This window comes from Corapipo altera, unplaced genomic scaffold, assembly GCF_003945725.1.
Source record: "Corapipo altera isolate COAL_440 unplaced genomic scaffold, ASM394572v1 78, whole genome shotgun sequence".
NCBI classification, from domain to species: Eukaryota; Metazoa; Chordata; class Aves; order Passeriformes; family Pipridae; genus Corapipo; species Corapipo altera.
Genome location: NW_020884904.1, coordinates 4,079,135 through 4,093,491, shown reverse-complemented (window position 1 = coordinate 4,093,491; position 14,357 = coordinate 4,079,135). Strand labels below are relative to the sequence as shown.

At 41.9% G+C, this 14,357-nt stretch overlaps 1 protein-coding gene across 2 annotated transcripts in view; it reads right to left on the bottom strand.

The window, feature by feature from the left end:
• The window catches only part of LMO1 (LIM domain only 1), a 94,126-nt gene that overhangs the window by 49,883 nt on the left and 29,886 nt on the right, over positions 1-14,357 (bottom strand). The window lies entirely within an intron of this gene.

Below are 14,357 nucleotides of genomic sequence, written 5' to 3'. Positions count from 1 at the left end.
ATTACAAAGATCAGAAGGGCCACCACTGCACGTACCCCCAGTCCAACATCTTGGCTGGATCAAGTTTGATGGGGAAAGGAGAGGAGGGGGTATAAAAAGATGTGCTAGACCACTGTTTTTCCTCTCTTGTGAACCCCACTGGTGACAGAGGCCTCACTGGAAGCTAAAGCAGTCCAGGAGCTGCTCCAAAATCAATGTGATTCAAAAGTCCTTTAGGAGTGCTGAGAATAACCCAACCAGTGCCCCCTTGCCACTACTGAAACCACACTCCTTAAGCAAACTAGACCTTTCCTACTCCTCTTGTATCACTGGAGAAGGTAGTGAAAAGCCAGGAGTTGCTTCCTCCCTGGAAAACCCTGCTGGGACTGCAAAGCAAGAATGAGCTAGGTGGGTATGAGGTGGTGACAGGACTTCCAAGTCACGAGGCTGGTGGAGACTTACTGTGGCCACCATCCTCACAGTGCTGTCTCCAGCTTTTTCCTCTCCTCCAAGCAACAAATGCCTCCCTTGTGAGCACTGACACAGCTGTGCAACCTGTCAGCCTTCTCAGTTTAAGAGGGGGGCAAGAAAGGATTTTATGGAATCAACAGGCAAGGTGGAAAAATAAACAAGGATTGTACTGTGAGGGAGGACAGGGACAGGAAATTACAAAAGAAGTATTCACTACTATGTCAGAATTCCATTTTCTCTGGAGCCTTCATTTTACTTTGTTACGATTTTTATTTTTACTGGTGTCAATCACTGAAAATGACAACGCTGGGCCTGTAACAAATACATTGTGGGCTTAACCAACGCAGAGATGATGAGAGGGCCACAGTAGCAGGTGTCACTGGCTATATACTCTTACACAAAGTTAATCTGCCATTTCTGTAGGAAGCACTGGATGTTCCAGAAAGAAGCAGCTTGATAACGGAATTATTAACAATCCCTTAACTAGAGAGGACGAGTTAGTGCCACTCTTGTGACATTTGCTACTTTCCTTAAAAGCCAGGGTGACCTGAGAGTGCCTAATGGTCAGCACATGTAAACCCACCACTCCTACAGTAATAATTGCTTCATCAGAGCTGCGAGCAGATGACAATAGCACTTAAGACACCTCTACACAAACAGCGAGGTATTGATCCATTTGTAATCAAAGTGGTCTCAGCAGCATGGAGACAGGTCAAGTAACATTCAAAAACTCTAAAGGCTTAAAGAACCCGCCTGCCCTCTGCTCCAGCACACTTGAAACCCGCTCACAAAGTCTCTACGAGCAAACTCTTGACACCAATGACAAATCCCCAAAACTTAAGTGAAAACTTCCATCTGTGTTAGACTGCCACACATGCAACCTCTAATGCTACCGAGAGAGAAATTCCACATACACAGCCACAGCGAAACACACATTTGGAAAGAGGGAGAAGACAGGAAAGTGACAGAAATGGAATATACTGCAGGTCAGACTGCAGAAATCCTGTGCACCTGGTGAGAGTTTCTCACAAGAACAAGAGAAGTGGCCCCCTGGTTCTAGACACAGCACTTTTTTTTTTTCTCTTTTTTTTTCAAAATACATTTCAGGAGTAAGGAGAAGCTTCACTTTTCAAGTAATTTCTATGCTCTTCCCAAATCCACGCCAGGAAAACAGCACATTGTGAGAAGAGGCTGCCTTGTTCTGAGGCAGAGAAGGGGGTGTACACGAATTTGCATTTGCAAACTGTGTAAGATCAGTACCAGTGATGAAAGAAAATAGTTTGCACCTATGAAACTAAGACCGAGATGTGCAAATTATATTTTAGATAGGAACCCCAGACACCAGCAAGTCATTACCCACGCCACAAACAGGCTCTCTAAATGTAAGCTGCATAACCTCAGAGGCTGAGGAGGGTTTCTTACAAGGGAAGGTCATCATACAATTCTTTTGCAAGCTTTATCTAGGTAACCTGAGGATCCTACATCTGGAAAGACGCAGATTCTGGATAACCAGCGTGCCTTCAACCCCCACTCAAGAGGCTGCCACAAGGGTGGGGTTTGAGATCAGCTCTGCAATTCAGCAGTGCAAGACCTTCAGCCAGGTGAGACCTCCCAAGGCTCCTGAGCACTTTTGGAACCAATGCCCTTTCAGAGTTACAGCTGCTCTCCGCCAGAGCAAGGGCTCCACTGCATCAGCAGCATGATCAAGAGCAAGGGCATTTGCACAGGAATGAAACCCTGGCTGGACCATTAGGAGAGGCTGGTTTGATTACTTAGGACAGGTTAGGAGGGTCTCCTGTGGCAAGCAGGCGGATGGCTGAGGGCTGGCTGTAGTGGCAGTTCTTGTTCCATCTGTGGCCCTGGCAGCCCTCACTCACTGCAGCCATCTCAGCTCCCCGCTATTGCAGGAGCACCATTGTCTTATGAGAGGCTTCTGCGAATAAGGGGAATGTAACACTTTGATTTGCTTCTAATAACTAGCAAAGGAACAGATATATATATTTTTAAGCAGTACCTTAAGCAAGGAAAAAAGCTATGTATTTGGTCAGTGTTCAGCAGGGGGCTTTCTAATGAAAAAAGGTACCATTTCAGAGATCATATGATGTTCAAAGCTGCTATTCCCACTCAGATAATAACGAGCAAGGTCAGCCTCTGCTGGTCAGGTTCAGTGTTTTGAAATTACATTTTGGGCTGTGAGGTTTCCCTCTGACATCCCAACCAACCAGTCTGCACGGAGCACACACGCCACTACTGAAAGTTGCAGCTGCAATTAGCTGGTGAGTTGACACAGCAGGCAAGGCGTGAAACAAAATTTCAAAAACTGCCAAACTTGATCAGCAAGGGTTCCTCAAACACTTGCCATGTCATTTCCAAGCAACAAGAGAGAAGCATTTTGGAAGCTTAACCCCTTTCACAGTCAAAGGCTTGCAGAGAGAGGGCACAGCCAACACCAAACCCTGATTTCCTCCTCCTGCCTCCCTTCCAGCAAAGCTCAAGCAGTCTGGGCTTTGCAGGCAGAAACCACCTGGAGTACTGCTCTTTCTTTTTGGAAATTTCCCCACTGCAACACTGAGGTGCTGCTTCATTTCTCTATGCAATTTCCCCCCAGTGTTTGCCAAAAAACTCCAAGATACCTAGTTCAATTTGATGAGAGGCATGTGGTGTCTAACTGGGGCTGTCAAGAAACAAAGGGGTCACCTTCAACAAATTCCACGTGTGCTGCGTGGGCGAAGATTAGAAAATGAGAAGTAGTGTTGCAGAACTAGAAAAATTAACAGCTGGACACTCACAGATTTAAATACGTGATCACAAGGGAACAGATTATTGCCAAATTCTGAAAGTACCATCAAGTTGTTCTCTCCTCTCCTGTTGCTAGACATCCAGTGCTCTCTTTTCTTAGAAACAGCAGATGAAGCCTTTCTATTTCTGGCTACCTACACTCCCTTCTTTGCCCTTTACAACTTAATAGACTTGCTGCTGGTAAATACAAAACTAAACCTGTTCTGAGTGCTCAGAGCTCCAATACACATTAAAAAATTATAGACACCACCTCTGGACATACTGAAATTTATGTGTGTGTCTAAAGAGGCTGTTATTGTAGTGAGTAATCTAAACTTTACCTCTATTCACAGTCGGACAAACAAGCTTTAATCAGCCCATATCTTCTCAGTCGGGGTCTTTCTGTAAAATGATTCAGCTGGCTTTATAAAACAAGTGTCCACTAAGTACACCTCTAAATTTTTCTAAGCCATTTTTACTGATATTTCTATTCACATGGCAATCAGCTGCAGTTCCTCTAAGGGCACTGTTCATAAAGCCTGGTTTCCAAGAGAGCCTGGGAACTTTTCATAAATGGTAGACCTTTTAAATAACAGTTATCTGCACTGGTCCTACGGCGTGCAGCTCCACAGTGCTCTGGTCTGCCAGGGAGCTACCGGTCCCCTCTGAAAGCATGGAAGTTCACCACCTAATTTCTTTAATGCAACTCTAAAGGTTAATTGGTCTGAAAGAGTAATGGGGGACTGCTAGCTAATGATATATGCCTCAAGGCTTTGCAGCTTGCCTGTATTTTATACAGTCAAGTCCAGAGCATAAAACACAGGTGATATCACCAGGACTTTTCAGACCCCCCTCCAACCTGCCCCCCTCGGCCTCCCCCTGTCGTGCCCAAGCCCTCTGCTACACCCGCGTGTGCCGAGTGAGAGCCGCAGGAGCTGAAGGCAGTTCTCTTCCACCTGCATTTCATGCCTTATTAGAGGGGGCTCTGAGAAGTGCCGCCACTGCGCTCCTCATTACCAAGGCAGAGAACTAAAAACAACCCTAATGAGGAGAGCCAGAGCGTACAGTACGGGGTGGGAGGAGGGACGTCCTCCCACACTCCCCAAGGAATCTGGCCAAAATCTTCAATTTGCCATTTATGACAGCTAATTAGTTATTCTATTCAAAATCTTTGCTTTAAATAAAAGAACTAATTATACACAAAGGTCAGTCCCCCACCTCCTGTGAAGCTCACATAATTGGCTTATTTCCCCAACATTGTGTGTATGTTTTACACAATGCTTTCAGGCAGATGGCTTTAACTCTTTCCCTCGACAAGTTTTTTGGTGTTGGCTTTTTTGTCGTTGTTGGGGATTTTGTTTGGGTTTTTTTTTTGTTGTTGTTGTTGGTTGGTTGGGCTTTTTTCTTTCTTTAAAACCCCAAAACTTTTCCTCAGATTAGCTACTTTTACCGTAAAAGCTTGCTCAACAACAAAGTAAATAACTACATGCACACACACATACAATACATCTACTCTCTGAAAGGTTTGTGACAACCACTCCAGCGCAGTGCTTCCAGCCTTGTTGTACAGCACCTTGCACAACACAGCACTGGAATCATATTTCTGTTCACCACCACCAATTCTTTCTTGAGCAGTGCCTTCATACACAGCTACCACATTTCTGAACCACTCTTCTAGTAAAGACCACAATTACTGCAGGTTTACATTACACTTATTTTATTTTTTTTTTTAACTTTTTTCCTTTTTTTTTTTTTTTTAATTTATATAAGTGGTTATTACAGGGATGCAGCATTCCAGTGCTAAAAGCAATTTTGGTTTAAAGACCAGGGTTTTGACAGTTGGGCAATTGAGCCTAGGTTTCAGAGTTCCACTTGAGGGAAAAAATGTTTGTTTCTAGCATCAACACCTTTTAAATGAGCTGACCTCCTTTTGCCTGCTAACAAAACCGCCAGCATTTGGCTGCAAAAGATGAAAAAGTAACTGAAGAGTAGGAGTAATCTTATTAACTCCTGTCTCATCACAATAAATAGGCTGCAGTCTTATGTCTTTTATCAGAGGATCTGATATCATTTAAAAGCATTAGAGTCCTGCATCACCCATTTAAGTAAATGCAGACAGTCACTGCCAAAAAGATGCAGTGAATTTCATTGCCTTAAAAAGAAACTCACTTTGTGTTCCCAGTATTGTATTACTCACCTTCTATGAGTACTACACCCTGTGAAACAAGTCAAACCTTGCACTTCCACTGAACTGAAAGCTGTCTCAGGCGTCTTCACCAAGAATTTCTTTTAAAGAATTATGGCCAGCAAGGTGAAACTCATCATGTCATCTGTATATCCAATTAAAACATTACATTTGGAACACCAAGTACTTGCAACTAAATGCTTATGAACAAGCCTTAGACCATTCATCAAAATTATTCACTGAGTAACCACAATCTTTTTTCATTTCCCATTTCATGCTGCAATATGCAGAAGGTGATTTTTACAGTGGCTTTAGCAATTCATTTGTGGTATTCTTTCTTCTGAATCACTCGTTAACAGATTTCCCAAGCATGGCAAAAAAGTAGTTGGAGGGGGCAGTTAGTAGGAGAACCATTATGATTAGTGTTTCTATTTTAACTATGCTATAGTTTTGTGACCAATAGCACAGCAATTTTTTTGGCCATACAGTTCATGATAAGCTTTAGAGAAATATATTTTAGAGTCTAATGTCTCCTGGGAGTTTCAGCTGCCCAAAAGTGACCCAAAGCTGCATGAGTGGCTTAAACCCCCCTCCTATTTCACACACAGAGACCCTGTTTTCAAGGATTTGCTCAGACAGAACATATACAAACCAATAATTTCAAGATAATAATTCAAATCATTTGAATCTGTACCAATGTAGGTCCTGAATCAGGACAGGAGGTTTAGGATTAATATTTTCATTTTCACCACAAGTTTTGAGTCTTCTAGTACTGCTTTTACACACTCTCTATTAATAGAGTTGCTCGTACCAGAGCAACCTGTAGCTATAAAGGAACAACACATGGCAGCAGGACCAAACACAGACCATAATAATTGTTGCTGCAAAATAGTTTCTATAAATCATTACGGTAAGCAACATTTTCCCTGTGCTCATAAAAAATGCTTGTTTGAGCTTTAATTTTTCATAATTGGCATATATCCAAACCTTATTCTTAGCACATCCATTGTTTCAGTAAAATCCATTTTTACTGTTTGAAGCCCTGGGTACAGTAAAGAGACATGCAGATTTCTTCCACCTTCAACGTAATCTGAGAACGTTCTGATCAAATTTTCTCAATAAGTCACAGTTTAGCTTACTACAGTCTCACAAAGGTCCTGATTTTAGGTGGCCAGTTCCCTGTGCCTGTAGCAGAAAAAAAGTCTGGCAATGGAGCGACTATTCTCAAATCACCTTTTCAGCAGTATAAGAACATCACAGATGAGAAAATTATTATTAAGGAAGACTAGCCTGAAATTCATCCCATATTCCTCAATATTCTATCAATTTGCAGGTGACCATTGAAAAGACACGAAGCTCAAAAGCTGTTTATTTAGTGGGTTTGTGTGTCAAAGGAAACCAATGGAAGAAGAGTTTCTGAGTCAAATGTTCACAAAAGTAAGAACTCATCCCTCGCTTTTCAGCTCTTTTAAGAATAACCTATGCAGCAAAGTTCAATGCAAGGAGGGGTGTCTGTGCACTTCCCTTTCTCCAAAAGGAAAGAAAAGCAAATAGAAAAACCTAATATCAAGTTAAATAACTCAAAGAGTATTTGAGAAGTAAAAACTCCTCAATTATTTCCAGGCATGTGTGTAATACCACATAATTATCACCTTCCAGTTAAAATGGACTGTTTAACACGCTGAGGCTCCAAGACAAAAGCAAAGATGTGCGATGCAGCAGAGCTCAGGTTGAGCAGTGAAACATTAACGTCCCCTTCATAGATTTGGCATGCTATATATGTGAATATTTTAAGGAGAATAGAACTATATCATTGCACAATCATCATCATCATCTTTTCTTCTGCCTCTTTGCAGACATACACAATGTCAACCTAAGCTTTCGGCAACCTTAATAGAATTTCAGTGCCCACTGCCAAATGGCCATTTGATGTTCTGCTCTGTGTACACTGATGAAGCAATCTGTCACAGCCCTTAATGCAGGCAATGATGACTATCCAATCTAAAGCTTTCACAGGCTTATAGAAATTTCTCAAGACTTTTGGAGCCTGTAAAAGTTTGTGCAATACCACAGAAGAATTTGGAATCCTTGTGCTCTGTATTTAATGAAATATGAATATGCTCCTTTAAATGTTTCTAGAAGAAATTCTACCCAGGCCAAAAGCATATTTTACACCATCAATCACCAGAAAGTCGTGCTGGCAACTCTGAAACAGCAAATGCTACAGTGATTGCAAGTTATGGTATTATGAAAATAACAGCCCCTCCTGCCCCTGTCCAAATTTACTGCCAAGACAAGTATTGATGCTCATGCCCTGCTCAAGATTAGTGTAATAAATATACTTAGACTAAAATTTATTTGCATGTAAGAGGCAAGTAAAGATTTGCCTTTAGAGAATACAGAGGGAGTCTATCTACTTAATGCAATCTGTGTAAGAGATACAATTGCTGCTGACTGACCTTCTAAAAAGTGAAATCCATTTCCCTAGTGATTCAGAAAGATGCGGTTATTCCCCAAACCTGTCCTCTTCTCCCTTTCCTAGTAAAACCAGACCAACCCATTTGCTATTAAAAGTTGAAAGGAGAAGGGCAAGGAGAGCTATTTCCCCCTCTTCTTGTTGAAAGGAAAAAAAACCAACAGACAGTCCTTTGCGGGACCATTTGCATGCTGAGCTGTCAGACCATGCACTTTCCATTAAAGAGATAGCATCCCTTTTCATAAGTCCATTTGGGATCCATTTTAGTGTTATCTAAAAATCAAATCTACATGGTAATCCTTTTAATGTACTCTTGACTTTTAAAAACAGCTTTATGTTCCTTCAGGAAATGTTTTAAGCCATTACTCTGTAATTACTACTCACCCATGAAAACACTGATCTTTTACAATATATAATCAGTTTGCTGACTTAAAAAATAAAGCAGACTGGAATTTTGTCTCATGAAAGTAGCAGAGAAAAACCACGGTTAAGAGAGCATCCCATCTCCCCCCTATGCAATATATCCAAGTGATATGTTTTTTCTGTTGCATAAGAGTGGTCACAGTTCTGACTGTCTGTGTTAAGTCTCTGTGTATGGAGACTCTCAATCTCAGTTGTGCATTGGTAAGCACTGTGAAAGTAACCAATAAATAAATACTGATTTGGGAAGCAGAATTTGTATCATTGTAGATATAAATAATACCCTAACCCTTTGCAAGCTCTGAAGTTCTGAGTGACACTATACAACCTCCAGAAAGGTCATGGAATTTGTGGAACTGCTTTGATAAGCTTCAGCAGTACATGAACTAGTCTCAGAAGAGGTGTCAAAAATGGTTCACATCTAGTGTGACTTTACTGGATTTATCCACACCTGCAGTCAACACAGGAATGCTTAGTCAGATTTCAGGGGCCTAAAATTACCTTGAAAGTCCTACCAGCTCCTGAAGGTTTTGCCTTGCTCCTTTCCAGACTCCTCTACCCACCCAGAGGTGGTTGGGAGACAGAGGAGAGTTCGAGTGGGATGGTGAGCCAGCACCGTCTTGCCCTTTCCAGCAGGAGCCAGAAAGGGGACCAGAGTCCATTTTACTCAGGTACAGTCCCTGTATGAGAAGGACCAGAGAAAAGCCCATGACTTCCGTAATGCAGCTGCTCAGACTACAGGAGATTCCTGGATATCCCAGCCTTGCATGCAGTTTAACAAAGACCCAAGGTGTTTATACAAAGTACAGCCCACCACCAACGGGAAGGATCCTTCCCCTCCCAGCGCTGACCCCAGAGAACACAGCTCTGGCAAAAACAGTTTAAAATTTCAAGACTAGATAAAGGGCAGCATAATGTTTGTCAGAAAGAACTTACTGTACCTTGCAAACAGTATCAAGCAAAGTTGTTGTTCTCCTAATGCCACCAAGACAGAGAAGACAGAGAAAGCAGAGGCTACATACTTCATTGCTTCTGTTCTTCTGTTTACTGAGGTCTAACTCAAGCCTTACTTAACCACAGTTTGCTTCCATTGTCAGATTTTACTCTACCCCATTTCGCTACCGCAATTAGGACAGAGCAAGTCCTGCTCTTGGCCATTTCCCCTTTCATTCCCAGGAAAAGGTATGCAGACCCCAGTGCGACGCTGTTCATTAAACATTTGTTATAGCTGCAGTTGGCCAGTAACTGTATGCCTCAAACTAATTTTTGTTATTCACGACTGATTAAGTCAGGGCTCACAAGCCACAGCTGGCCATTAATGTTACCCTTCTTTACAAGAAAATGTGCTGATAAGAATGAAAAGTGGTTTCTTGGCATTAGCTGTTGTATACTCGTTCTATAATGAGTTCCTTTGAGGTGACGTATAGAGGCAGGATTTGAGCACTATTACCCTAGCCAACGGGAAAGACACAAGTAAAATTGCACAACTTTCTCTTTTGTTCCTTTTTTTTTTTTTTTTTTCTTTTCTGAAATGTCCAAGAAAGGCTTTGAAAACTCTGCTGCGATTCACCATATATTCCTGAATAAAGTGAGCACTAAGGGTTTGGGGCAAGTTAGCATGACATTTAGTTTGCATTAAAGCATCTCAGGAGTCATGTGAAGTACACCGTAACAGAGCATATTCTACTCTATTAAGCATTCAGGAGCATCACAGTATTCAGAATATGGATGAGAAGTTGGAATTGCACAAGACATTCCTCCTCTTACGACTGACCACTGAGTTGAATTCAAGCTGATCCTAAGGGAGCCATTTTCATTAACCTACTGTAGCTCTCTAATCCTATTCCTTGAATTTCAGACCACTACCACTACAAGAATTTATGACCTGTTGCCTGCACTTTGGATGGTACTTCACTTCACTTTTTTCCTCAATACATCCTGCTCCTCTGGATCATTACCGCTGCTTCATGCAGCAACTGATCCCCTTAAAGTGGAAGCCGGCTCTTCAATTCAGTTATTTATGCTCCGTTTAATTCACCATACTTGAAGATGCCAATGGTTACACTTGGTGGGAAACAATGACAAAAATAATAATCATATGACCCAGCCCAGTGTGCAGAACTGAAAGCCTCCTGAGATGCGCTTTCTGAAGTCTGGCCTGGATATGTATCTACTAATGCTTTCCCTGAAACCTCAGACTAAAAAGAAATTCTAACCCACTAACCTTCAGCTCCAAAAATGCTACACTTCCGTGCCAAAAAACTTACTGAGCAGCTTTTCCACTGCTCCATTTCCACGAGAGCCTACTGCTTGATTTGCTCAGTTTTTGTCCACCTCATCATGAGATTCATGACTGCTGAAAAGAACTCCTTCACTGAACTAATGAAATAAGGAGTCTTAAGTGCCCTGCAATCCTTTTTAGAAAAGCCTGTATCTCCAGATGAGTCTCAATTTCACAGCATCAGGGAACTGTGTGCCAACACACTGAACCGGAACGCCAGGGCTAGCAGGAGTTGCAGACAACAATGCTAACATCAGGGTTATTTTAGATTAGAGCACTTCCAAATCAATTTTGGATTCAAACTTTTAAATGCACTCTCCAGAAGGAATCTGCACTGACTGAGTATTTTCAAGGCTAATTTTCTAAGCTTGAATGAAATTCATTCTTATCTAAGAAAAAGATGCAACTAACCTTTGCCACAAACGCTGGAAAATGAGGCAGACAACTGCCCTAAAAATGAATAAACTATCTAAGGACACATCTGTAAAACTGTGAACAAAAAAACCCAGAACACCATACTGATGTTGTTGGGAAGAGATTTTAACTGAGACCAGAAGTTGTCACAACATTTGGGATCTAGGGCACTTCTCTTTTAGCTGAGGTGCCCCATCTCCCACAGGCAGTCCCATACCTGCAGAAGTAAGGGTACACTCTGGGCTCTCTGAGGCAACAGGACTCCACTCCAGGAACATGCATCATGCTGCAGTGGGACAAAGAAGGAGCAGAACATCCACAGCCTGACGGCAATTTTTTTCCAGACTAAAACTCCTTCTGAATTAAGACAGATCCTCAGCACTCTACAGAAAAGAAAGTGGTTGTGATGAGAGAAGAGAATGTCTAAGACAGATGGGAGAGTTAAGGTTAAAGTTCAGACCAGAAGCAATTAAGACGGGTAAGAGTGCTCTGCAACTTGACACAGGTTTGCTTTGTATTCAGAACTTTTCACTAGCATTAAGCATCTTAACTTGTGTATAGAGAGATTATAATTAAAACCTGACAAGCTTAAATTAGCCATTTAGAAAAGGTTCTCCAGAAAGCTTTTAAAGTAGACTAAACATATCTATTAAAATCGAAGAAAGGAAAAAAATCAGAGCCATTTTCAATTACAATAGTTTTTCCTACCTAGATATCTCAAGAGATTAGACAAATTTGAAATCAAAGTTCTGCAACTGTCCAAAGCCACTTAATAGGAGGGAGAGGGAGGAAGTGTGGCAATTAGAAAAACCTTTAAAACCCCCTCTATTTAATAGCCACAGACCTTTGGATGAACGTAAGCACTCCAGAAACCCCATTAAAAAAAAAAAAAAAGAAAAGAAAAAAGAAGAGATCCTTATTTCCCTTTGGGATTTTTGAGCACTTCAGGGAGTGCTCTATTATGGTTCCCCAGGGACGGGGGAATTATGTCAATCTGCCACAAGGCGGGCAGTTAGTGAGGCAAACAGCCTGGAAGCTGGCTTTCACCAGGCCATGCCAATTAAAGCATGGGGAGCATTTTCACCTCACTCTGGCTATTTAGATTAATTCCTATTGTTTCAATGCTATACAATTTTTCTACGAGATCAAGGAACTGAATCTAAAGAAAATTTGCTCTTTATTAAAAAAAGAAACATATCCACCAGTGTCAAATGACACCAGGTAATTTTTTTTCCCTCTGAAAAGAAAATAAGCTACAAATATTTTGATATCTCAAGAAAAAGTTCACGGACTATAAATATCTATAACCCAGGCTTGTGAAAATAAAAGTCTGCTGCAAAGTCCACCTTATTACTTCCAAATCGCATTATATTCCTTCTTTCCCTGCCTCACCTTTGATAAAGCAACTGCAGTTCTGGGGAAATGTGTCTGGACATCTAGCTGGTACACAGAACACAAGCTTTGGTTTCCCAGCACGCATATCCAGCCCTGCCATGCCCTCCTCTTCTCTACTGCAAAGGTCAAGCGAGAAATCCCAGCTGGCTCTCGGCACAGCTTTTGGTGAGGAAACAGCTATAAACATTTGCTTATTAACCTAAAGATCTCCTGAACAACCCTACGTTATTCCTGGCTCTGATTGCTCCCAAAGCCACATCAGACTCTCTGCAATCTTTATTTTAAAAGCTCTGGAGCAGATACTTGTATGTGCACAAAATACATAATATGGGTATTTGCATAGGCCATAGGGTGTCCTTGCCATAACCTGTTGCAGCAGCCTGTTGCCACTGTTGAAGACTCAGAAGTTCCATGATCGTAGCATCCTACTTTTGGGTGAGAGAGGGAGGCAGATAAGAAGTGGAGGAACAGAAATCAGCACAAACGTTACAGAAAATATGGTGCAGACATGAGTACTGTAGTTCTTCAAAGTAAGGAGAGAGTCTGTCTCTGAGAAAAATAATCAAGCTGTAGCAGCAATGATCGCTCTAAACCCATGTCGTTTATCTGCAGCCTACATTCATTGCTTCCACATGCAAAATGTAATCCTTTTCTCCAATCTACCTCAACTCTACTGCACTCCATGCAGTACCTCTTTTCAGAAGGAGTGCCTAAATTATCTAAGCACAGGAAAAAAGAGTGTTACTTTAAAGCAAGCCATGATCTGCCACAGCAAAGCGTGAGATGAGTAATTTGTTACTTCAAGTGCTAGGAGGTCTTTTTAATTTTTTTTTTAAGTGCCAACAGTATTTGAAGTGGTAATGTGCATATAGAAATCTTAATTCATTTTGCTTCATCTTTATAGACCACTAGTGTACTTATTCCTGATTCACAGTGAACCAAAAGTCTGATAAGGAAAAACAACATCTGCTCCAGATCTAACACCTAATGGAAGTGTGTGAATGAGGATTTCCAGAGCTCAAGATCCATTTGGGTCTTTAACTGAACTGAACTTACAAACAGGAATTGGGTGAAAAAGAAGAGATATCTGCATTTCAGGCACCCTAAGGTTCAAGTAAAAAAAAATCTATCCCATTTTTGGTTATCCATAGTGGCAATTTCACGGCAACTGCTGGGTGTGCAATTGCCACTCTGCTTTCAGAGAATCAAACAGCAGAAGACTTCTCCAGAGACTTCTCACTTTTTATGCAGGTTCAGCCTTGTTTTCACTTCATTCCCAAACCTACTGCAGCTGAAATCCGGCCCCAGTGCCAAAGAGGTCCATCAGGCAACACCAGAGGAGCGGCAGACCCGCACTGAAAGCCGATGCAGCCCAGGCAGCAGCCAGTCAGTTCCTCCTCCCACCACTACAGTGGGACCATCACTGTATCCTCCACTGCCCATCCCACTGTGCCTCTGTCTGCCCCTGCTGACAGCTGCCTGGGTCAGGGGTATTTTCCCCTGGAAGCACCAGGTATCTCCCAGATGAGTGTCTCTGCTCCCTCTGAGAAGAGTTTGGCTCAGTCATCTCTGAAACCCCCAGTGGTGGACAACTCCCTGTTTTCTCCTCTCTCTCCCAATCCCCTCAGCCTCTCTCCATATGTACTGCCTCTAAGATGGTGCCGAATAGGACTTGCTAGGCTCTCTCCAGTCTGTCAACAGGACTGCTGGCCAGTTTTGAGTGATGGACATGTATCTTGCTTTCAAAGGCCTACAGCTATCTCACACTGACATACTGATCTCTGGAAAGCAAAAAATTGTCACTGTTATTTGACATCAGCAATGATACAAATCAGGTAGCTCCAAAATATTTACTTTTATTTTAATGAGCTGCATCAAAAGATATTCCTACAGCCTGAGCAACCAGAAAATTTGATTTTTTAAAATCTGTTTCCAGTGCTGACACTGCTCATCTCTTG